Genomic DNA, 27,376 nt, shown 5'->3' with positions numbered 1-27,376 from the left:
TCACCGGCACCCCCCTAGTACAGCGGCCGGAGGCAGGTGAGCACCGAAGCGTCGTCCCCCCCGGAACACCTGCCGCCGCAATCACCAGTACCCCCCCTCTGTACAGCGGCCAGGGGGCGGGTGAGCACCAGAGGCCCCCCCCCCGCCTGGGGCGCTACACGGCACTTGCTGGCGCCACCCATTCGCGAGGGAGACTTGCTCGCAGGGGCTTGCGAATGGATGTTACACAGTAATCATCCATTGGCTGGGCAGGGGGAACCTCCCACATCTTTTGGTGGTCGATGTGGAAGGCGCACACATTTAAAAGTGACTCTCAAGTCTCTTACATATGCGTGCACGCTGGGAAGGAAAGGGACAGGCAGCTGACTGCACCCCACACCCATGTCATGGCCTCATTAGCCTGGGAACGGGAACACCCATGAAACGCTGGGCATTCCCATATGCTAATGGGGCCGCACGCCACCCCACGCCCCTCTCTGCCCCCCGCCTGCTGTCCTGGGTCTGTGTTAAACATACCGACGGTTAACTACAGACCACAAAGGTTAATTAGGGCAAACCGCAAGCTTTGCCTTATGAAATTGTGGTTTGTGGTAAACCAACAGGTTCCCGTTCATAGACTTGTATAGGGAAAAATCCTGTGCTCTATATCACTGAGACATACCCCCACTGGCCCACCAGTAGTAAGTTGATCCTTGGGGCCAGATGTATCAAGCTTCAAAAAGTGATATAGTAGAGAGTGAGAAACAGCCAGACAATCAGCTCATACCTGCCATGTTATAGGCTGGGTTTGAAAAATGACAAGTAGGAGCTGATTGGCTGGTTGTTTATCACTCTCCACTCTCTCACTTTTTGAAGCTTGATACTTCTGGTCCTTAGTCACGGAACTCTGTGAACTGTTGAAAGATGCGTCTCTGGTAGTGTTCTTTAGATTGGGTCACGGATGGTGCATAATTGCATTCTAGAAGCCCTGCATTTGCCGCGTGTCGGTGTGCATTAACCTTGCAATGAAGGATTTGTTTTATCTGGTATCACCAGACTCATCTGAGACGGTCTGACAGCATCAGAGCATTGCCAGCCTGTCCTTGACGCTCCTCCGTGGAATATGTAAATAAGCCCAACAGCCTGACTATTAACCCCGTTAGACCTGCAGCATGTTCGCAGGTTATAAAATGTTTTAGGATGAGCGAGGCCTTCGTTTACACTGCGGCCTAGAAGCGATGTTTCTTTTGTATTCTGTAACCCGTGATCAGAATTTATTCACATGGGCCGACACTAGATGTGCTCTTTAAACAATGGCGCTGGTAAATCGCTGCAGCGGTGAGCTTGAGAAACGCTGGAATAATTCCACCCACACATTGTCCTTAGAACACTCACATGCGTGTGTATTGTAATGTACCAGCCGCGTAATGTTTGGTGTCTCTAGTTTGTAAAATAGATTCTGTAACACTGCAGAAATCCGTTACTTATATAAGTGTTTTTCTTATCAAAACATAACCCGATTCTTGGCGTCGGATGTTACTGAACATCTGCTTCAACGGAAACAATCGTTCTTTGTTTTAAAGAAACTGTTTCAATCATCCAAACAGAGAAAGTATCGACCAATATGATATTATCAAGTATCAGTATGGGACGTTGTTCTGGCCTATCTAATACAACGGCTCTATCGGCGCAGGCTGGCGCCTGACCCTTAACTGGAGCCTTCAGATCCTAGAGCCAGTTCTCAAACTTTTGCCTACATGTAGGGCAGGCTGAGCCAGTATACGTGATGGCGGTCATGCCTCGTGGATGTTACGGTTGTTGATGTCTGTTTGCTATGGGTTTATAGAATAGCCAATTAAAGGGATTTTTCTCTTAAAGGTTCCTATTCAAAGTGATGTTTTGTAGATTTCTCGGGTTCTGTATGCAGGGACCTTCATCTGGATTTATTTGGTTAAAAGAAATTCCTTGGCATAATTACCCAGACAGATACAGAACTCTGCCAAGCTGGGCCACATACTAAAATTTGGGTGATAGCCACTGTTTCTGACTATGGCTTCATGAGGCCCCTTCTGTTCTATGGATCATGAAGCCCAAATTTGGGTTTAACGGACCATATGCCAGGCCCACACAGCCTTATAACATTGTGAGCATATGCGATTACAGCACATGATCCGAGAGGGACCCTGGATTGTCAGGTGCCTCTCTCTTCTGAGCTTACTATGATGATGTCATCTCATAACCTTTCCAGTACTCATTATTATCAACTAGCGATCAGTCGGTATTAAAGGGGAACTCCACCCAATGCCCAGGCCGATTCGGTTTTACTGCCCTCATAAGAGAAGATAGAGAGATAAATTCAGGTCTGTGAACTATATATAAATATCTAAACATGTGAGATCCATTGTGAGGTCAACAAAACTCCCTGGACATTGGATTATATCTCAAGAACCCTCCCCCCCATCCCGTCCTCATCACACCTGAGTTCTAGAACCCATTCTTTCTATCATAGTCTTTCTATCATAGTCTCATTCTGCATGCACGGTACAGCAATCTAAAACTGAATTTTAAACATCTTATCAAATCTAGCCCAAGAAAACCATTAAATCAGATAAGGCCTGACCTTGCCATCACCCGTCTCTCCTGGCCAGTTATAGATAGTGCGGATGCAAATTCTATTTCTGCTCTGTAATTGTCTGGTTTGAAGGGGAATTGCATTGTCGTTGAGGTTCCCTATTGTTACGGATTTTTCTAATTACAATTATTAAACCAAAAGTGACAGGAGTATTTCGTAAGGGTGTATTAATATCAGAACGTCTCTCAGTCCCAGCCAGTACAGTAGTGTGTGCAACAGGAATGCAATGTGTTCAACTTTAACTTTAAACATTTCAACGTACTGTACGTGCGAAGACTGATGTTTTTTGTTGGCGGATGTGTTGTAAAAGATAATCAGTAAAAAGGAACGGAAGTCCGAAAAATTCTTAGGGGCAGGGTGGCCATCAGGACGTGGCTGCTGGGACTCCCGTCCTGGATCCAGGACTGGAGTCTATTAAGTACACGTTGAGTATCCCTTAAAACAGGGTTTTTCAGAATTTTTATTTTTTTCACCACATCCCCCGGCATCCACGGATCCTCTTTAGCGGCATCTCTGGTCCCACGGGGGCATTACATCACTTGCATGCCTGCAAACTCTCGCAATGAATGCACCCCTGGGGCCGCCGAAGAGGATCCTGAAGGCCGCCGTGGAATCCCTTATTCAAAATGCTTGTGGTCCCGAGCATATCCGATAAGGGATACTTAGTGAAGGAGTGCCCTGCCTATTTTGCCAGTCCCGGGACCCACAATTTCAGATGGCAGCCCTGCTTATGGGCCTATTTAATAAAAAAAAAAGTGGCACAAAACATGTAAGCATTCATACGGTCTTTAAAAAATGCCGGTACGCATGGGAATAGGGGTAGCAACTGGGTGTTTTTAAAATGTAAATGTGGACAATTCATAGACGACATTTTGACCTCTTGTCAAGGACCCCTGCACGTACAATAGAAAAAGGCGCATATATTTACGCATCATGTTATTATGTAGTCCTTAGAAACAAATTAATTCCGCTCTTCTCTGCATAGTCTTTGGCACTGATAGGACTGGTACGATTTATAGAATCATTAATACCAGTTAATTTCTAATTACTCAAAGGCTGTTGTGTGGTTTTTAGGCGTCGCCTCTAGTCGTATCTTTATCAGTGAGCGTAAAAGAGAGTGAGGATTTTCCCGACGGTCAATTGATGTGCCATGTATCATTCGGCAAGAAACACTTTGTAAGCTCTGTCAGGATAAATTGGTCACTGTAATAAACGGCATTTAGCTAGAGTTTAATACACTTTGTACGAGTGCTTTAGTCTGCATTGCAGATGGGTTAGCAAGGCCTAGCATCGATACAGACAGCCTGGCTGAGACCATTCCCGGCACTGGTGCACCAGACCGATGTTCGTAAATACCTGGAGAGTTGGAGGGAAAACAGTAAGATGTAAGGAGTTACAAAAATTGCATGTTACAAGTGGATGGTGACCACGGTTAATAATGACATACTGTAAGATAATAAAATAAAAATAAATGGGATTTACTAATTACAGATGGAGTGCCTCTCATGCAGCGCCGGGAATCGGCAGATTGCCCCTGCTGGCGATGCGGGCAGCGACTGGGGAGCTGGGGGGAGGCGGCAGAGAGCTTCGTCGGAAGGGGCCGCGCGAGCATCTCATGCGTGCGCATCCCCTTCTGGTGGCTGGGGGGGGGCTGGTGGATGGTAATTTCATCACCAGCCCCCGGCAAGATGAGTTGCGCTACATTGTGCGTCTGGAAAACCAATTTAAAAAAAAAATAATAGGGAAGGGGCAGTAACAGTTTTTTTTGTGGTTGATACATTTATTTTCTCTTCTAGTTCCCATTTTAAATGCTAATATTGAATAAAATATTGAATACGGATGAAAAAGAGGGTGGGGGGGGGTGTGTGAGGGGAACGAGGGTCTATTAGAAACTGACCCACAAACCAAAACAGACTTAATTGCTGTCTTAGAATTATGGAGAGTGTCTGTAAAAGCAAAAGACGCATAATCGATGGACTCTCAGAAAAAAATATCTTGATTGGTCTCCGAAATGTTGTAAGTTTCTAAAGGTCAACTGTAAACACAGAATTTCAGAAAAATACAATAACATAAAGTCTGCACTTTGTAATTGTCAGGAAGGATACAGTGAACGGGCGGACTAAGCCACTCTCCCAGTTCTGTGTCCCCCACCCCAGTGTTTATCCCACGTCTTCATTGTGACTCAATATACAGAATGAGAGATTTATATTTGTCTCAGGCATAATTTGGAAGAACATATAAAAAAAAAATCTAATACTGCTCCTCACCTCTATAGGGGGAATTCAAGTGGTTTGCACTAGATGGCGCCCAATTGAGAAATTAAAGTGTTGCTATTGCTCCATCCGGGTGCGCACAGCTGTTGGTGCCGATATTACTGTTATGTTGCTCTGTAATTTTAACAGGCTAGTAATTGATACATTGGTTAGTGCCGGCTCTGCATTGTACCATTTACAGCGCATTGAAGGTAGGGGAAATGTATTACAACATCCCCAGCTACCCCAGGTGGTGCCAACAGAACAGTCATTTGTTGGCTGAACCAACATCCTATCATCTAGGACCATGGGGGTTATTTTGGTTCACTCTTTCTGACAAATTCCTTCTTAGATGGAAAAAACCATGTGCACTGCAGGGGGCAGATGTAAAATGTGCAGAGAGAATTAGATTTGGGTGGGGTTTTCTTCAAAGTGAGATCTATATTGCAGTGTAAAATAAAGCAGTCAGTATTTTCCCTGCACAGAAACAAAATAACTCACCCAAATCTAATTCTATCTGCACATGTTACATCTGCCCCCCTGCAGTGCACATGGTTTTGTCCATCTAAGAAGGATTTTGTCAGAAAGAATGAACTAGAATAAACCCCCATGTGCACTACAGGGGGGCAGATGTAAAATGTGCAGAGAGAATTAGATTTGGGTGAGTTATTTTGTTTCTGTGCAGGGAAAATACTGGCTGCTTTATTTTTACACTGCAGTATAGATCTCACTTTGACGTAAAACCCCACCCAAATCTAACTCTCTCTGCACAAGTAACATCTGCCCCACCTGCAGTGCACATGGTTTTGTCCATCTAACAAGGAATTTGTCAGAAAGAGTGAACCAAAATAACCCCCCTTGTCCCGATCTTCAGGCAAGACTCGCCATGCATATTAGTTTAGAAGGTCAAAAACATGGCGGCCTCCACTTAAGCATGAGCAAGCTTTGTGTTCCATTTCCATTAATGCCTCTTTAGCGGCGTGCTGGAATGATTTAGGGACAAACAACCTGTAAGCTGTTCACACCGGGAGCATTGGAGATGGAAGGCGACTACTATTTTCATTGTTTAAATAATTTTCATTAGCAAAGCAGCGTTGTGCGCTAAATCAGCCTGTCACCCGCCATAAAGAGAGCCTCCGATTCGACATTCTTCTTCTATTTTTAATTATGCAGAGTGCTTAGACATTTTTTATTTGATAATCATCCACTGATATTAAAATCTTGACCCTGTTGACCCCGTTCCTCTATTGTTGCGGCGAGGATTAGTGTAGTGTTATACGGCCGTGCTCTGCGCTGATTAGATGTGATTTTTGTTTATAATTAATAATACTGTGTATTATTATCTTTTTACGACCTTGGACAAGTGTTCCAGCGCCATCAATTAGATAGCAAGCTCACCTGGGCTACATTTGGCTTACAACACTGTAACGTTGCAATGAGAATAATTTGCGGATGTGTATTTATGTGTTGTTAGTGGTTACACTCCAATGGGTGTGGATCATTGCATCGACAGTAATCAGGTCGACAGTGTCTACGACATGTACAAAGTTGACATGGGAAAAATGTCAAAGCATGCAAAATGGGAAATGGCCGACACAAGAGGTTGTCATGAGTTTTTCACGGGTTCTTTTCCTGAGCGCATATTAATCCAGTGTTTCGCGTCCTCTTGCATGGCTCGCCCCGCCTGCCATGACAAATAACGACAATAAGTAAATGTCTAGTTTTTTGGGGGTATTCAATTTGGGATCTGGCTGTTTTTGTTCCCCTGGACTGCAACTCGACAGTCAGAATTCAATATTAGACAATAAGCCCTTCCGACCAAACCAATCAGAATCTTTTCAAGGTCAAATTATTATTTTTTTTTTTGGGGAAATCGCAGCATTGATTACACGAGGGCCGCTGGGGGAAATAGCATGTGGGTTTAAATACCCCCTTTAGTGTTAAATGTATATATACAGTAAGTTGTTGAATGTAATAATTATTTAGGAAATCATTGTCCTAAATAATTGTGCTCTCTACTTATATCGAGTAGGGGTCATAGGGTTGACCCAATTAAAGTCGACGGTCAATAATACACCTTTCACACTTGCAAAAATATCCCGGGTTTTTGCACATGAACGTGCATCAACCCGGGATTTAGCTCAGTGTGAAAGGGTCTTGAAAGAATATCCCGGGATGAACATCCCGGGATTTCTACCCAGGTCCTGACCTGGGTAGATTACGGAATCGACCCAGGATGCGGTCAGTGTGAATGGTCCCGTACCCGGGATATGGTACATGGGACTTTAAAAAAGCTGCTGATTGGAGCTTTCTTGGGCTCACAAATGCTGATGTCATCTTTCGGAGCCGGAGTCCATTTCTAATGACATGCATATGTAAGTGAAGGGATTTTCCGGGATCAGTGTGAATTGGGCTGTCCCGGGTCGATCCCAGGTCCAAGTGCAGTGTGAAAGGGTACATTCCCAGGCAGACTGAATGCTTGTGCGTGCCGGAGGCGCGTTGAAAAATTAGGCGTGTGGCCTATCATAAGGGGGCGTGGCCTGTACCTTGATTGTATTGTGTACCTGCAGATTGCACATTGTGATGCTAATTACACATTATGCCGCACACCTTGATGCCCATCGCACCCCATACTGTGATGGCAATTACCCAATGCTCCCCACACCGTAATGCACATTACGCCCCATACCATGATGTCCATTAAAGCGCACAATGTGATGTCCACAGTGCCAGATTTGCCCCCACAGTGACAAATATTCTGCCACAGTGCCAGAGACACATATGCCCCCACAGTGCCAGAGGCACATATGCCCCACAGTGCCAGATACACATATGCCTCCACAGTGCCACATATGCCCCCACAGTGCCAGAGACACATATGCCCCCACAGTGCCAGAGACACATATGCCCCCACAGTGCCAGATATTCCCCCCCACAGTGCCAGATACACATATGCCCCCACAGTGCCACATATGCCCCCACAGTGCCAGATATTCCCCCCCACAGTGCCAGATACACATATGCCCCCACAGTGCCACATATGCCCCCACAGTGCCAGAGACACATATGCCCCCACAGTGCCAGATATGCCCCCACAGTGCCAGTTATGCCCCACAGTGCCAGAGACACATATGCCCCCACAGTGCCAGAGACAAATATGCCCCCACAGTGCCAGAGACACATATGCCCCCACAGTGCCAGATATGCCCCACAGTGACAGATACACATATGCCCCCACAGTGCCAGAAATGCCCCCACAGTGCCAGAAACACATATGCCCCACAGTGCCAGAATTTCCCACCAGCAACTCACCATTGCTGCTGTCTCTCCATCTGCTGCTGCTGCTGGTGTGTGTGTGTGTGTGTGGGGGGGGGGGGTCCGGTGGGGTCCAACAGCCCTCCTGCTCCCCCGGGCCGCTTAGCCAGTCACTGGCTGCGGGCCACGCTGGATCACCATCCACCTCCTCCAGGCAGCCCTCCTGCGCTGGCCGCGGCTTCCAGACATGTCCTCAGTGCAGGGGGCCGGCGGCCATTTTCCTGTAGCCGCGGCCGTGTTCTGGAAGCCGCGGCCAGCGCAGGAGGGCTGCCTGGAGGAGGTGGATGGTGATCCAGTGTGCCCCGCAGCCAGTGACTGGCTAAGCGGCCCGGGGGGCACATGGCATCCTGCCCCCCGGCCCAGCCCGCCCTTGATCCCCTTATAGCTGTTATAATTCTAAAATGATAAAGTAACATCCAATCAGCTGCTAGCTGCCATTTTGCAGGCTGCGTTTGAAAAATGGCAGTGAAGAGCTGGTTGGCGGAACCTTCTATCCGTCCACTTTATCCCTCTCCAAGGCTTTGTACATCTGGCGTTATGCGCATACATGCATTTATACACACTCCATACCACTCCTTACAAAACTTCGCCCCACTAGCGAATGGTCCTTGTGCGGCGGGGTCTGGAACGGGTTCAGGCTCTGATGTACGAGCGTGCATGTGTGGAGAGGGATCACAGCGCTGATTTTGGCAGCTGCTTTCAAAGTCCCCCTAATCTGGGGATGAGCAGCCGCCGCACAGATCTAATACACGCGTAATCCAAAGGGGTTTCGTCTGCTTTTAATAATTCAACACAGGTGTTTTTAATTGAAGCTGGACGGCGTCGTGTTTGGTGCTCGCTGGGTTTTTTCCCCTGTATTTGTTTTTAGCTTGTTTGTTCCTTGGTTCTGGTTCCTGCAAATCTGCGCTGCTGGCTGGTTGTTGGCAGATCTGTGCAAACAGAGCAGCAGGGAGTGAGGAGCAGGGGGAACACGTCTGTGCTGTATGTCACATGTGGAATTCGCTGCCACGTAGAACAGATGATGTGAGGGTGTAGCGCTCCGTTTTGTCATTTCATAAAACCAGTTTTTATTTATTAAAGCGTAACTAAAGCAAAAATGAATTGATAATAAGTTGTTATTAATTATTTATTGTTATTAATTATCATGATATTGTGCTACTTTTAGTTTTTTTGGCGAGCAAAATAATTTACATGGAAACCACTAATATCACCCAGGCACTTTATCATTGAAATAAAGAAAAAAACCCAAGAGAGTAAATCAGGCGCAAAAGGTTATATAGAAATTAAATTATACTCAATTATAATCAATTGTTAATAGGTCCACAGCATTGATTGCTGCTCCCAAAGAAAAAAGGACAAAGCCTTTCCAAAGATAAACCAAAAAACAAGAAAACCAAGAGAGCGCACTGTGTTGATCCTTTTAGTATATGTTTTTACTTAGATATATTCATTTAATACAATTAGATACATTTAAAATCAAAAAATTCACAATAATAATAATAATAAAATGCATGCAAAGAAAGCACTATAAAACTTTTTTTTATATATATTCCTGATAAACATCCGACTGTGTCTCCTTTAATTTATGCCAAAGAAATTAATTATGTCTCAGTTCCATATGATACAGTTCTGGACCGATGTTATAAAGAATAGCAGTTCCTTTATATAATAAAAGTTTAGTCAAACCGACTATTTTATGGATAAGGCTCCTGATAAAAATAAATAGGTATATTACCGGCTGATGGGAAGATAGAAAAGATGCGGCAATGTTGGTCTCCTGACGAACACAAGTGTCCGCTTCTACCGGTGTTGCTCCTGATGGTGATGGAGCCGGTACCGGGAGCAGACGTTGCGGACCAGGTGACAGTTGAAAAGATGCGGCGGTGGTGTACTCCGTTAAACACAGGTGTCCGCTTCTACCGGTGTTGCTCCAGATGGTATTGGAGCCGGTACCGGGAGCAGACTTTGTGGTCCGGGTAACTGCTTGTCGGCTACCAACCAGCGTAGCTCCGATGGATTAAGAGCTGGCGCTGGGAGCTGACAGGCTGGGTGAAGATGGAATGTACCCCAGACGTCTCGATGTGGGTGGACGTCTGTTACCGCACCTTAGCCGTAAACTTGCAAGAAGTTAATGCAGGGATCCGGGACGGTCCAGAGCTTGATAGGTAGTGGGGTATGCGGCAATATGGAATATTGGAGAGGCGGACAAAGTCGGATGAGATGAGAATCTTGACGCGTTTCTCCGTCTATAGGTCACTGACGGTTTCCTCAGAAGATGATCTGGTAGTTACCTGCCCTGGTTTAAAAAGGTTGCTTGTCCAATCAATGGGAGGCAGCAATTAAATTGCACCTGTCAATTCATTCCAGGTCAGGTAATCAGGATATATACTTATGAGTATCATGCTGTGTGGACTATCATTGCTTATGTTTATACACAAAATACATAAAATTTATGTCAGCAATTTCAAAATGGCACAAGTATAATTCATATATAATAAAAAAACAATATTGTTCTAAAATTGGCATCATCGAATGTTTTTATATGGAGCTATAGATGAGTTTTAAATATACTAATATTTTCCTATTCAAATACTAGAGCCTGTTTGGCTCAAGTGTAGAGCGCCTGACTATGAACAATGTACCTCAGAATGGGTGAGTTCAAATCCCACTTCCCGACTAATGGACAAATATTTATTTTCATTTTTTATTTTATTATATTTTTATTATTCATTAATAGTATTGTTTGGACTTGTAAGTTCCAATCCCCAGACAAGAAATATATACACTATATTGTAATCTCGATTAGATTGTTATAACACCTGTTTGTAAGGAAGAAGGAGAAAGCCAATTCAGACTTTCCAAATAAAAGTGCTAATAGAGATCTAATAGAAGGGTATTTTCGCGAGTTGTCTATCAGTAACGTATATAACTATAAAAAATAAGTATAGAGAGAAAGAGAAGAGAACATTTTTCAATTAATGTAAAAAACGGACCATCATTAATTAATTATATAATACGTATATTTATACAAAATTAAATAAAAATAGCTACACATAAATATATAAGAGTTTACTGGTACAGAATAATCTTTAGTTAAGTTGAAAGATCGATTATTAATCTTGTGATAGAGACCTTAACCAATTCGAAGGAGGAGATTACAGATTTGCTCAATTTTATATTGAATCCAACTGAGATAATAATCACAGAAAATTACTATTATTGCTATTATTGATGCTCAACCAAAAAGAAGCGGAAGGGGGAGTGGGAGAAAAAAGGGGGAAGTGAAAAAAAGGGAGTAGAACCCCTCTAAATAACACACTATTAGGGGCACACCATGTACAGAACAATTAAATGTTATTAAGTTCTATGTTGTCATTTAAGCCTGCTGGAAACAATGTCCCTAATGCAAATATCCAGTATGCCTCTCGGGCACACAATCGTTCATACCGGTCTCCTCCTCTAGAAGTTTCCTCTACATGCTCGATGCCCTGTATTTTCAGGACTCGATGATCACCATTATGTTTGTTTTTTACATGTTTTGACAGGGAATGTTTTAGGAAACCTTTTATCGCATTTCTCCTATGTTCAAGAAATCTGGTGTTCATTGTGCGGATCGTACGGCCCACATACTGTGAACCACAAATGCATGTAATTAAATAGATTACATAGGATGTTTGACAGTCAATGTAATTTTTAATAGTAAAAGAGGAGCCCAGATGAGTCGATTGAAAGGAATTGTTTGGTATTTTTATATGTTCACAGGTCATACATTTATTTTTCTTACATTTAAAGCAACCCTTTGTTTTCATACTTTTAGATTCGTCTTTTTTATTATTTCCGTCTCTAAAGTGGCTCGGAGACAGGATGTCTTTTAGTGTTTTATTTTTCTTGAAAACTATCTTGGGTTCCTTATCTAGGTGTGGGGCCAACAGATTATCACACATCAGAACTCTGTAGTTATTTTTTATAATTTCTCTCAATTGGTCCGAGTGTGTGTTATATTTGGTTATAAATATTGGTTTGTCTAGGAAGGCAGGTTTAAGAATAGTTTTGGATTTTAGGAGGCTGCTTCTTTCTATTTGCATAGTCTCCTTTTCAGCCTTCTCCAGAAGCCATCTTGGGTAGCCCTGTTCTAGGAAAGTCTCAGTTATTTCTTTTGTTTGTTGTATGAATTGTGATTCGTCTGAACAATTTCTCTTGATTCTAGAATATTGGTTTTTTGGAATATTTTGCATCCAGGGTTTAAAGTGACAGCTATTATAGTTCAAATATCCTCCATTATCCACATCTTTTTTATAGGTTGCAGTATTTATTTTATTATCTTTTATAGAGATGGCTATATCCAAGAAATTAATGTGGGTAGTGTCTACAGTGGAAGTGAATTTAAGCCCAAAAGTGTTTAAATTAAGAGAATCTAAAAAAAGTTGTGCTAAAGTGAGATCCCCACGCCAAATAAAAAATAAATCATCAATGTATCTGCCATAGCACACCAGGTTCGCCCTGTATGGACTTTGCCACACATGTTGTTCCTCAAAAAGTCCCATATATAAATTTGCAAAGCTAGGGGCGAACCTGGTGCCCATGGCAGTGCCAAGTGACTGTAAATAAAAAACACCATTGAAAGTAAAGTAATTATGAGTGAGTATAAAGTGCACGGATTGTAAGATGAATGCTTTCCTTTCTTCACTCAGATTTCCATCCGTATCTAAATAATGTTGAAGGGCTAAAATGCCTTTTTTGTGCGGAATATTAGAATATAATGATTCAACGTCACATGTCATTAACACATAATCTGATTGCCACTCGATATCCATAATAAGTTGTAAAAACTGAGTGGTATCCTTGATGTGTGATGGAAGTGAAAAAACTAAATCTTGTAAGTGTGAATCAACGAAAGCAGACAAATTGGTTGTGAGGGACCCAACACCAGAAATTATAGGACGACCTGGGGGTGTAGTGAGGGACTTGTGAATTTTGGGTAAATGATAATAAGTGGCGACTACTGGGTAGGGGTTGTGTATATAGTGAAATTCCTTCTTGGAGATAGCCCCCTCTTCTACTGCTTTGATTAACATTGCCTTCAATTCCTGACAAAAAGGAATAGTAGGATCGGCATTTAAAACTGAATAGAATTTTTTGTTATTCAATTGACGGAGAGCTTCTGTAATATAATCTGAGGTATTTTGTATTACTACCCCGCCGCCTTTATCCGCGGCTTTTATTGTGATTGAGTCATCCTCCTTCAGACTTTTAAGGGCGTAATGCTCATTTGGGTGTAAATTATTTTTCTTTTTAAATTGTTTTTGATTTAATTTCCCACAAAATTCATTAAAGTCTTTAAGTGTTAGTGCATAAAATGCCTCAATGCATCCACTTTTGTGTTGCATAGGATAAAATTCTGACTTCTTTTTTAATATTTTGTTTCTGGTCGAATTTTCAGAATCAAAAATCGGAAGTAAATCTGTATTATTTTCCTTCTCTAAATCTTCCAAAATATTTAATGCTTGATTATCTGAAGCCTCCAATCTAATCTGGTAATGGGGTTCTTCTTGTCTCATAGATTCCTGGTTAAGAAAGTATCTTTTTCTACAGAGGTCCCTGGTGTATCTGTTTAATTCAACAAATAAATCAAATAATTGTGGTTGTTTAGAGGGGGCAAATTTAAGCCCTTTAGAAATAACTGCTTTTTCGCTTTCACTTAATTCCCTAGTGGATAAATTATATATTCCCTTCTCTCTTACTCTTTTCTTAGATTTTTGGATAGCCTTCTTCCATCCTCCTCTGGTGCCCCTGAATCTAATTCTTTCCTTTTCGGTGTATCCTGGCTTAAGATTTGGAACCTGTTGGTAGTTTTCCATATCGGGTATAGATCCTTCTCTAAAAAACTGGTTGATGTTTCTGTTGATGGAAGATTTATGATCTCCTGTCCTTGTTTGAGATGTTGGTAGCCAGTCTTAGGTCTGGCTCCTTTAGTTTGATAGTCAAAATGAGAAGAGGACATGTTTCTAAAAGGTCCTCTCCCATTAGAATTTCTCCTACGTTGGTGTGTATAATTGGATCTATTGTCATTTCTAAAGACCGGGCTTCTTATTTGATTGCCATTTTCATTGTGTCTCTCTCTGTGTGTAGAAGGGGTACGGTTATAATTAAATCTGTTCTCTTGATTTTGGAACCTTCTGTTGTAGGAGCGGACTTGATTATTTTTGTAATCAAAACTGTCTCTGGACATTTTGTTATTTTTAAATTTAATTAGGGAGTATTCAAACTCCTCTATTTTCTGGTTTAGTTTCTGGTCATAATCATTAAATTCCGCTCTTACTCTAAAAGGCTCCAAAAGATTCTGTATTTTCTCAATCTCTACATTTGTAGAACTAATCTTATCATCGCGATGTGAGACAAGGAGCTCCATCAAACTAAAGGAACATTGGTCCAACACATCATTCCACTTTTTTGTTAGATTTTCATCCTCTTTAAAAGAGCATGATTTAAAAATTCTCAAACCTCGAGGTATCATTTTTTCTGTCAGATATTTCTGAAGCATTTTTTTATCTAACCAATGTCTGGTTTCAGTTTTAATTAAATCTTCTAGTTTATTGAATAATAAAGGCATATTTGGTGTATCTATATCTGGAGTTTCGATTGTTCTATCTGATGTGCCAAACATCAACCTATCTCTTCTCCTATTTCTATCTCCAACATTCGATGATGCCATCAGATCAAAACAGTGCAGCCCAAAAATATATAACAAATAAAATAAAGAAAAAAACCCAAGAGAGTAAATCAGGCGCAAAAGGTTATATAGAAATTAAATTATACTCAATTATAATCAATTGTTAATAGGTCCACAGCATTGATTGCTGCTCCCAAAGAAAAAAGGACAAAGCCTTTCCAAAGATAAACCAAAAAACAAGAAAACCAAGAGAGCGCACTGTGTTGATCCTTTTAGTATATGTTTTTACTTAGATATATTCATTTAATACAATTAGATACATTTAAAATCAAAAAATTCACAATAATAATAATAATAAAATGCATGCAAAGAAAGCACTATAAAACTTTTTTTTATATATATTCCTGATAAACATCCGACTGTGTCTCCTTTAATTTATGCCAAAGAAATTAATTATGTCTCAGTTCCATATGATACAGTTCTGGACCGATGTTATAAAGAATAGCAGTTCCTTTATATAATAAAAGTTTAGTCAAACCGACTATTTTATGGATAAGGCTCCTGATAAAAATAAATAGGTATATTACCGGCTGATGGGAAGATAGAAAAGATGCGGCAATGTTGGTCTCCTGACGAACACAAGTGTCCGCTTCTACCGGTGTTGCTCCTGATGGTGATGGAGCCGGTACCGGGAGCAGACGTTGCGGACCAGGTGACAGTTGAAAAGATGCGGCGGTGGTGTACTCCGTTAAACACAGGTGTCCGCTTCTACCGGTGTTGCTCCAGATGGTATTGGAGCCGGTACCGGGAGCAGACTTTGTGGTCCGGGTAACTGCTTGTCGGCTACCAACCAGCGTAGCTCCGATGGATTAAGAGCTGGCGCTGGGAGCTGACAGGCTGGGTGAAGATGGAATGTACCCCAGACGTCTCGATGTGGGTGGACGTCTGTTACCGCACCTTAGCCGTAAACTTGCAAGAAGTTAATGCAGGGATCCGGGACGGTCCAGAGCTTGATAGGTAGTGGGGTATGCGGCAATATGGAATATTGGAGAGGCGGACAAAGTCGGATGAGATGAGAATCTTGACGCGTTTCTCCGTCTATAGGTCACTGACGGTTTCCTCAGAAGATGATCTGGTAGTTACCTGCCCTGGTTTAAAAAGGTTGCTTGTCCAATCAATGGGAGGCAGCAATTAAATTGCACCTGTCAATTCATTCCAGGTCAGGTAATCAGGATATATACTTATGAGTATCATGCTGTGTGGACTATCATTGCTTATGTTTATACACAAAATACATAAAATTTATGTCAGCAATTTCAAAATGGCACAAGTATAATTCATATATAATAAAAAAACAATATTGTTCTAAAATTGGCATCATCGAATGTTTTTATATGGAGCTATAGATGAGTTTTAAATATACTAATATTTTCCTATTCAAATACTAGAGCCTGTTTGGCTCAAGTGTAGAGCGCCTGACTATGAACAATGTACCTCAGAATGGGTGAGTTCAAATCCCACTTCCCGACTAATGGACAAATATTTATTTTCATTTTTTATTTTATTATATTTTTATTATTCATTAATAGTATTGTTTGGACTTGTAAGTTCCAATCCCCAGACAAGAAATATATACACTATATTGTAATCTCGATTAGATTGTTATAACACCTGTTTGTAAGGAAGAAGGAGAAAGCCAATTCAGACTTTCCAAATAAAAGTACTAATAGAGATCTAATAGAAGGGTATTTTCGCGAGTTGTCTATCAGTAACGTATATAACTATAAAAAATAAGTATCTCTATACTTATTTTTTATAGTTATATACGTTACTGATAGACAACTCGCGAAAATACCCTTCTATTAGATCTCTATTAGCACTTTTATTTGGAAAGTCTGAATTGGCTTTCTCCTTCTTCCTTACAAACAGGTGTTATAACAATCTAATCGAGATTACAATATAGTGTATATATTTCTTGTCTGGGGATTGGAACTTACAAGTCCAAACAATACTATTAATGAATAATAAAAATATAATAAAATAAAAAATGAAAATAAATATTTGTCCATTAGTCGGGAAGTGGGATTTGAACTCACCCATTCTGAGGTACATTGTTCATAGTCAGGCGCTCTACACTTGAGCCAAACAGGCTCTAGTATTTGAATAGGAAAATATTAGTATATTTAAAACTCATCTATAGCTCCATATAAAAACATTCGATGATGCCAATTTTAGAACAATATTGTTTTTTTATTATATATGAATTATACTTGTGCCATTTTGAAATTGCTGACATAAATTTTATGTATTTTGTGTATAAACATAAGCAATGATAGTCCACACAGCATGATACTCATAAGTATATATCCTGATTACCTGACCTGGAATGAATTGACAGGTGCAATTTAATTGCTGCCTCCCATTGATTGGACAAGCAACCTTTTTAAACCAGGGCAGGTAACTACCAGATCATCTTCTGAGGAAACCGTCAGTGACCTATAGACGGAGAAACGCGTCAAGATTCTCATCTCATCCGACTTTGTCCGCCTCTCCAATATTCCATATTGCCGCATACCCCACTACCTATCAAGCTCTGGACCGTCCCGGATCCCTGCATTAACTTCTTGCAAGTTTACGGCTAAGGTGCGGTAACAGACGTCCACCCACATCGAGACGTCTGGGGTACATTCCATCTTCACCCAGCCTGTCAGCTCCCAGCGCCAGCTCTTAATCCATCGGAGCTACGCTGGTTGGTAGCCGACAAGCAGTTACCCGGACCACAAAGTCTGCTCCCGGTACCGGCTCCAATACCATCTGGAGCAACACCGGTAGAAGCGGACACCTGTGTTTAACGGAGTACACCACCGCCGCATCTTTTCAACTGTCACCTGGTCCGCAACGTCTGCTCCCGGTACCGGCTCCATCACCATCAGGAGCAACACCGGTAGAAGCGGACACTTGTGTTCGTCAGGAGACCAACATTGCCGCATCTTTTCTATCTTCCCATCAGCCGGTAATATACCTATTTATTTTTATCAGGAGCCTTATCCATAAAATAGTCGGTTTGACTAAACTTTTATTATATAAAGGAACTGCTATTCTTTATAACATCGGTCCAGAACTGTATCATATGGAACTGAGACATAATTAATTTCTTTGGCATAAATTAAAGGAGACACAGTCGGATGTTTATCAGGAATATATATAAAAAAAAGTTTTATAGTGCTTTCTTTGCATGCATTTTATTATTATTATTATTGTGAATTTTTTGATTTTAAATGTATCTAATTGTATTAAATGAATATATCTAAGTAAAAACATATACTAAAAGGATCAACACAGTGCGCTCTCTTGGTTTTCTTGTTTTTTGGTTTATCTTTGGAAAGGCTTTGTCCTTTTTTCTTTGGGAGCAGCAATCAATGCTGTGGACCTATTAACAATTGATTATAATTGAGTATAATTTAATTTCTATATAACCTTTTGCGCCTGATTTACTCTCTTGGGTTTTTTTCTTTATTTTATTTGTTATATATTTTTGGGCTGCACTGTTTTGATCTGATGGCATCATCGAATGTTGGAGATAGAAATAGGAGAAGAGATAGGTTGATGTTTGGCACATCAGATAGAACAATCGAAACTCCAGATATAGATACACCAAATATGCCTTTATTATTCAATAAACTAGAAGATTTAATTAAAACTGAAACCAGACATTGGTTAGATAAAAAAATGCTTCAGAAATATCTGACAGAAAAAATGATACCTCGAGGTTTGAGAATTTTTAAATCATGCTCTTTTAAAGAGGATGAAAATCTAACAAAAAAGTGGAATGATGTGTTGGACCAATGTTCCTTTAGTTTGATGGAGCTCCTTGTCTCACATCGCGATGATAAGATTAGTTCTACAAATGTAGAGATTGAGAAAATACAGAATCTTTTGGAGCCTTTTAGAGTAAGAGCGGAATTTAATGATTATGACCAGAAACTAAACCAGAAAATAGAGGAGTTTGAATACTCCCTAATTAAATTTAAAAATAACAAAATGTCCAGAGACAGTTTTGATTACAAAAATAATCAAGTCCGCTCCTACAACAGAAGGTTCCAAAATCAAGAGAACAGATTTAATTATAACCGTACCCCTTCTACACACAGAGAGAGACACAATGAAAATGGCAATCAAATAAGAAGCCCGGTCTTTAGAAATGACAATAGATCCAATTATACACACCAACGTAGGAGAAATTCTAATGGGAGAGGACCTTTTAGAAACATGTCCTCTTCTCATTTTGACTATCAAACTAAAGGAGCCAGACCTAAGACTGGCTACCAACATCTCAAACAAGGACAGGAGATCATAAATCTTCCATCAACAGAAACATCAACCAGTTTTTTAGAGAAGGATCTATACCCGATATGGAAAACTACCAACAGGTTCCAAATCTTAAGCCAGGATACACCGAAAAGGAAAGAATTAGATTCAGGGGCACCAGAGGAGGATGGAAGAAGGCTATCCAAAAATCTAAGAAAAGAGTAAGAGAGAAGGGAATATATAATTTATCCACTAGGGAATTAAGTGAAAGCGAAAAAGCAGTTATTTCTAAAGGGCTTAAATTTGCCCCCTCTAAACAACCACAATTATTTGATTTATTTGTTGAATTAAACAGATACACCAGGGACCTCTGTAGAAAAAGATACTTTCTTAACCAGGAATCTATGAGACAAGAAGAACCCCATTACCAGATTAGATTGGAGGCTTCAGATAATCAAGCATTAAATATTTTGGAAGATTTAGAGAAGGAAAATAATACAGATTTACTTCCGATTTTTGATTCTGAAAATTCGACCAGAAACAAAATATTAAAAAAGAAGTCAGAATTTTATCCTATGCAACACAAAAGTGGATGCATTGAGGCATTTTATGCACTAACACTTAAAGACTTTAATGAATTTTGTGGGAAATTAAATCAAAAACAATTTAAAAAGAAAAATAATTTACACCCAAATGAGCATTACGCCCTTAAAAGTCTGAAGGAGGATGACTCAATCACAATAAAAGCCGCGGATAAAGGCGGCGGGGTAGTAATACAAAATACCTCAGATTATATTACAGAAGCTCTCCGTCAATTGAATAACAAAAAATTCTATTCAGTTTTAAATGCCGATCCTACTATTCCTTTTTGTCAGGAATTGAAGGCAATGTTAATCAAAGCAGTAGAAGAGGGGGCTATCTCCAAGAAGGAATTTCACTATATACACAACCCCTACCCAGTAGTCGCCACTTATTATCATTTACCCAAAATTCACAAGTCCCTCACTACACCCCCAGGTCGTCCTATAATTTCTGGTGTTGGGTCCCTCACAACCAATTTGTCTGCTTTCGTTGATTCACACTTACAAGATTTAGTTTTTTCACTTCCATCACACATCAAGGATACCACTCAGTTTTTACAACTTATTATGGATATCGAGTGGCAATCAGATTATGTGTTAATGACATGTGACGTTGAATCATTATATTCTAATATTCCGCACAAAAAAGGCATTTTAGCCCTTCAACATTATTTAGATACGGATGGAAATCTGAGTGAAGAAAGGAAAGCATTCATCTTACAATCCGTGCACTTTATACTCACTCATAATTACTTTACTTTCAATGGTGTTTTTTATTTACAGTCACTTGGCACTGCCATGGGCACCAGGTTCGCCCCTAGCTTTGCAAATTTATATATGGGACTTTTTGAGGAACAACATGTGTGGCAAAGTCCATACAGGGCGAACCTGGTGTGCTATGGCAGATACATTGATGATTTATTTTTTATTTGGCGTGGGGATCTCACTTTAGCACAACTTTTTTTAGATTCTCTTAATTTAAACACTTTTGGGCTTAAATTCACTTCCACTGTAGACACTACCCACATTAATTTCTTGGATATAGCCATCTCTATAAAAGATAATAAAATAAATACTGCAACCTATAAAAAAGATGTGGATAATGGAGGATATTTGAACTATAATAGCTGTCACTTTAAACCCTGGATGCAAAATATTCCAAAAAACCAATATTCTAGAATCAAGAGAAATTGTTCAGACGAATCACAATTCATACAACAAACAAAAGAAATAACTGAGACTTTCCTAGAACAGGGCTACCCAAGATGGCTTCTGGAGAAGGCTGAAAAGGAGACTATGCAAATAGAAAGAAGCAGCCTCCTAAAATCCAAAACTATTCTTAAACCTGCCTTCCTAGACAAACCAATATTTATAACCAAATATAACACACACTCGGACCAATTGAGAGAAATTATAAAAAATAACTACAGAGTTCTGATGTGTGATAATCTGTTGGCCCCACACCTAGATAAGGAACCCAAGATAGTTTTCAAGAAAAATAAAACACTAAAAGACATCCTGTCTCCGAGCCACTTTAGAGACGGAAATAATAAAAAAGACGAATCTAAAAGTATGAAAACAAAGGGTTGCTTTAAATGTAAGAAAAATAAATGTATGACCTGTGAACATATAAAAATACCAAACAATTCCTTTCAATCGACTCATCTGGGCTCCTCTTTTACTATTAAAAATTACATTGACTGTCAAACATCCTATGTAATCTATTTAATTACATGCATTTGTGGTTCACAGTATGTGGGCCGTACGATCCGCACAATGAACACCAGATTTCTTGAACATAGGAGAAATGCGATAAAAGGTTTCCTAAAACATTCCCTGTCAAAACATGTAAAAAACAAACATAATGGTGATCATCGAGTCCTGAAAATACAGGGCATCGAGCATGTAGAGGAAACTTCTAGAGGAGGAGACCGGTATGAACGATTGTGTGCCCGAGAGGCATACTGGATATTTGCATTAGGGACATTGTTTCCAGCAGGCTTAAATGACAACATAGAACTTAATAACATTTAATTGTTCTGTACATGGTGTGCCCCTAATAGTGTGTTATTTAGAGGGGTTCTACTCCCTTTTTTTCACTTCCCCCTTTTTTCTCCCACTCCCCCTTCCGCTTCTTTTTGGTTGAGCATCAATAATAGCAATAATAGTAATTTTCTGTGATTATTATCTCAGTTGGATTCAATATAAAATTGAGCAAATCTGTAATCTCCTCCTTCGAATTGGTTAAGGTCTCTATCACAAGATTAATAATCGATCTTTCAACTTAACTAAAGATTATTCTGTACCAGTAAACTCTTATATATTTATGTGTAGCTATTTTTATTTAATTTTGTATAAATATACGTATTATATAATTAATTAATGATGGTCCGTTTTTTACATTAATTGAAAAATGTTCTCTTCTCTTTCTCTCTATACTTATTTTTTATAGTTATATACGTTACTGATAGACAACTCGCGAAAATACCCTTCTATTAGATCTCTATTAGCACTTTTATTTGGAAAGTCTGAATTGGCTTTCTCCTTCTTCCTTACAAACAGGTGTTATAACAATCTAATCGAGATTACAATATAGTGTATATATTTCTTGTCTGGGGATTGGAACTTACAAGTCCAAACAATACTATTAATGAATAATAAAAATATAATAAAATAAAAAATGAAAATAAATATTTGTCCATTAGTCGGGAAGTGGGATTTGAACTCACCCATTCTGAGGTACATTGTTCATAGTCAGGCGCTCTACACTTGAGCCAAACAGGCTCTAGTATTTGAATAGGAAAATATTAGTATATTTAAAACTCATCTATAGCTCCATATAAAAACATTCGATGATGCCAATTTTAGAACAATATTGTTTTTTTATTATATATGAATTATACTTGTGCCATTTTGAAATTGCTGACATAAATTTTATGTATTTTGTGTATAAACATAAGCAATGATAGTCCACACAGCATGATACTCATAAGTATATATCCTGATTACCTGACCTGGAATGAATTGACAGGTGCAATTTAATTGCTGCCTCCCATTGATTGGACAAGCAACCTTTTTAAACCAGGGCAGGTAACTACCAGATCATCTTCTGAGGAAACCGTCAGTGACCTATAGACGGAGAAACGCGTCAAGATTCTCATCTCATCCGACTTTGTCCGCCTCTCCAATATTCCATATTGCCGCATACCCCACTACCTATCAAGCTCTGGACCGTCCCGGATCCCTGCATTAACTTCTTGCAAGTTTACGGCTAAGGTGCGGTAACAGACGTCCACCCACATCGAGACGTCTGGGGTACATTCCATCTTCACCCAGCCTGTCAGCTCCCAGCGCCAGCTCTTAATCCATCGGAGCTACGCTGGTTGGTAGCCGACAAGCAGTTACCCGGACCACAAAGTCTGCTCCCGGTACCGGCTCCAATACCATCTGGAGCAACACCGGTAGAAGCGGACACCTGTGTTTAACGGAGTACACCACCGCCGCATCTTTTCAACTGTCACCTGGTCCGCAACGTCTGCTCCCGGTACCGGCTCCATCACCATCAGGAGCAACACCGGTAGAAGCGGACACTTGTGTTCGTCAGGAGACCAACATTGCCGCATCTTTTCTATCTTCCCATCAGCCGGTAATATACCTATTTATTTTTATCAGGAGCCTTATCCATAAAATAGTCGGTTTGACTAAACTTTTATTATATAAAGGAACTGCTATTCTTTATAACATCGGTCCAGAACTGTATCATATGGAACTGAGACATAATTAATTTCTTTGGCATAAATTAAAGGAGACACAGTCGGATGTTTATCAGGAATATATATAAAAAAAAGTTTTATAGTGCTTTCTTTGCATGCATTTTATTATTATTATTATTGTGAATTTTTTGATTTTAAATGTATCTAATTGTATTAAATGAATATATCTAAGTAAAAACATATACTAAAAGGATCAACACAGTGCGCTCTCTTGGTTTTCTTGTTTTTTACTTTATCATTGAGTTAGGGCAGGGCGAGGTGGCACAATATGCGTCATCATGGTGCCTCCATGTGATACCATAATTGACAGCAGGGGAAGGGGTGGGTGGGGGGGGGGGCAGTTTACAGCTAATTACGCAGCTGCGCCACCCACCTAACAAGGGAATTGGGCGGGACATTGATGAGAGGGTTAGGCTGCCGGAGCAAGGCGGGTAAAGTTAGGCATTTGTGGCCTCATTCAGATGCAGTCTTAGTGCTAAAACAGCAGCGATCCTATTAAGTGATGGAGCTGCCAGACATCACAAGTGTAGCAGCCACCACAGGTGATAACAGGCTGGCACCAAAGCCATTGTAACATGCTCAGATGCTGTACTCTGGTGCAACTGCGACACATATGAGAGGAACATTTCTCAGTTCCCTTATTACCTCCTCTAACGGCCCCTTCTGATCATTAACTCTGTGACCACTGCTAGGGACATCACAAAGGTAACCTGGCTCGAGCAAGCAGGAGCCTACCGATAATCGTTTAAAATTACGCGCACACCTGAAGCAGGTCCTAGGTGCAGAGTTGATGGCAAAAATTAGGGGGGGAGTCAGTGGGACACTGCTCATGAGATGTCTCCACTAAATCTGCTCCATACAAGTCCACTTAGTCCAGGAGGCCATCGCTAAAGATTTCGCTGCCTTCAGGACCAGGTAAGTCACAACTAGACCACCAGGACAGGTTGGTCGACAATCTATCATCATCCATAAAGTTGACGTAGTTAAGAATGTTGGCATTTCACATATGTCGACATTCAAATGTCACCGAACCTTGAGAGTCTCAGTCATTCCTGGGAGAGATGGGAAGGAGTTTTATTATGTTGTTATTATGATTTATTACTATTATCTTATAATAATTATTTTCTTTACTACTGTGACATTTTTAGAAAATCACACAGTGGGGCTAATTCGGGATCGTTCGTTGCGAGACGAAGGTCGGGTTTGCGCATTTCTGCGCATCTGCAAACCCCAGCAATGTAACCCGACAGTCCGTCTGCTGGGGGGAGGCGGCAGCAGGGAAAACGTCCAGCGTTTCCCTTGCTCGGGAGGGGGGGGGGGGGGGGTACATTACGTGACCCGTAGCACATGACACCCTCTTCAGCGGACTCCAACGGAAATAAAAGTCAGTCTGTGACCATCAAATGATTTCTCTCCTATTCGTCCGCACACGAGGGGATCTGTTCGCGTACATTCCCTTGCATGGTACCAAGGGGATTCGGTGGCGGGGGTGGGGGATGGTTATGGGCTCGCTGATATAGGCCCAGTGCCACGTCTTCTGTCCCACGTCTGTACGCATGGAGAAATGTCGGTTCCCTCTCCGTTCTCAGCGAGCTACATACTGTATGGCGGTCGGTATCTGATGCTAGGCATGTGCTGTATAAATCAATATGAATCCAGATGTATTGAAGGTAAATATGTGATATACAATAGAAGAGTATTGTGAGCGGCCGGTACTGTACGATGTTCTTGTTCATACATACAGAATAGAATACACGGTGAATAGACCTGGAAATGATTATCTAGCGTCCTCTGTATGAGCGTCTGCCTTCTGCAACATCGTCCTCTGCGTTTGACACTTGTTTGTCTTCTGATTCAGTCCCAGTTTATATACAGTATATAGGGAAGAAAATGTTTCGTCAAGACACAACAATAAGCATCATGTGAAATGGCTGCAATTGTTGCGTTGAGTAAGTACTAGGAGCCATTACCGGCAATCTTTGTGTCCTCGCAGATATATTGTTCTTGCTGTAATAATCTCTTCTTGGGAAAAGGCTCCTCCATTTCTCCGAAGTGCTGGCGCAAGGCGCGTCCTCTTCCCTCCATTGTTATGTGTTCTGCAGAATGTTCTTTAAAGCCTTATCCAACCTATTGTGGGGAGAGATTTGCATGATGCAAAGGAGACATTCAGCTGTTTTATTTGTAGTTTTTTTTTTTTCTCTCTCTATGGTCCTGGGTTTTGTTAGCAAAGCAAAAAACTCACAACAGGCGGAAGAGCCATGTTGCACTGGCTGTATTATTTGTGCACTGCAATTTCAATTTCAGTTTGAAGATCCCCCCCTCAACCGGAGTCCACCCATATCTAATATCTGCCCCCCTGAATGCTTTGTTTTCAATGGCGAATCAGGCCCTATGTCGCTGCAGACATGCTTTTTCCTGTATGGTAACATTAAACATGAGAATAATAGTCATTTTTTTCTGTAGTACTTACTGTATCTCCAGAGATAACTCTGGGAAAAATTAGTTTCCCTTTGGAAACGCTAATTAACTAATCTCACCGGATGACCCCACAATTTGCCGCAAACTAGTGGTCGTTATCTGCCTTTAGCGCACACTTACAGTACTCACATTGCACGTACACTTCCTCCCTGGAATGGGTAACGCAAATTGTCTCATTAAGCAAAGCTGAGAAAGGCCACAATTCATGGCATCACACAACGGTGATGAACCCAAAGCCGGATTAAGTGGGGGAGCCAGGGGGTACAATCTCTTAAGGGCCCCCATATCTTGCCTGCCACCAAGAGATGAACCAAATTTGTTTTCATAGATAGACACAGCCCCAGCGCTTGCAGCTCCAGAGTCCGAATTTCCTCCGGACTATCATCCTTTACTGGTTAGTGCTTTTGTGTGTGTATGTGTGTGTGAGTGTGTATGTATGTATGCTCTGTGTGTGTGTTTGTGTGTATTTATGTATGTTTGTTGTCTATGGCATGTATGCTGTATGTATGCAGTGTGTGTTGTGTGTTTATATGTATGTATGTATGTATGCATGCTGTGTATATATATGTATTTATGCTGTGTGTTTATGTATGAATGTATGTGTATTGGTGTAAATATGCTTTGTATGTATGTGTATATATGCTGCATTGTATGTATGTATGTATGTTCTGTGTGTGTTTGTATGGATTTATGTATGTTTGCTGTGTATGACAAGTGTATGTATGCTGTATGTATGCAGTGTGTTTATATGTATGCATACTGCGTGTATGTATTTATGCTGTGTGTTTATATATGTATGTGAATTGGTGTAAGTATGCTTTGCATGTGTGTGCATTGCATGTATATATGCTGTGTGTGTGAGTGTATGTATGCTGTGTTTGTGTGTTTAGTCATGGAGAAGGATCCAGTGGACAGCACGGAGGCCGGTCTGTGCGCAGTCTCTTTAAATGCAGCGCCCCAGAGCTGCTAATTGGCAGCTGTCCGTGTGCCAACCTTTGTGCGCTTGTTTTAAAATTAAATAAATTACATTAATCTCTCCAAAGGACGACTGTTTGCAAAATACCTCGTCAGGTTTGCTTCCTGTAGGGATAATTTGCATTGGCAACATGCAAAATTAAGTTAAAAATCGCTCCCTACTGACATTTTAAATGTATTTATAGATTTTCCTTATTTTGTTTTCGTAGGCCGCGGTTCCTTTTTACGGCACGGGGGATTTTGTTTCACAGTTTAAATGATACTTTACCGGCCACTGAAAACCCGGCAAGTCTTTCCTCAGAGTTTACTGTAGTTTAGAGACAGGAGAGGTTTTTTTTCGGCTGTTTGTGTACAATATCATTCAGAGCTGAGATTCGCATTCTCTTTATAGGCTGTGATAATTCTTATGACAT

At 40.7% G+C, this 27,376-nt stretch overlaps 1 protein-coding gene across 8 annotated transcripts in view; it reads left to right on the top strand.

Annotated features, from left to right (window-relative positions):
• The window catches only part of PCDH11X (protocadherin 11 X-linked), a 1,005,792-nt gene that overhangs the window by 86,549 nt on the left and 891,867 nt on the right, over positions 1 to 27,376 (top strand). The window lies entirely within an intron of this gene.

Source organism: Crinia signifera, chromosome 9 (genome assembly GCF_055691185.1).
Source record: "Crinia signifera chromosome 9, ASM5569118v1, whole genome shotgun sequence".
Taxonomy (NCBI): Eukaryota; Metazoa; Chordata; class Amphibia; order Anura; family Myobatrachidae; genus Crinia; species Crinia signifera.
Note: the sequence above shows the minus strand (reverse complement) of the source record. Positions and strands in the feature narration are given on the sequence as shown.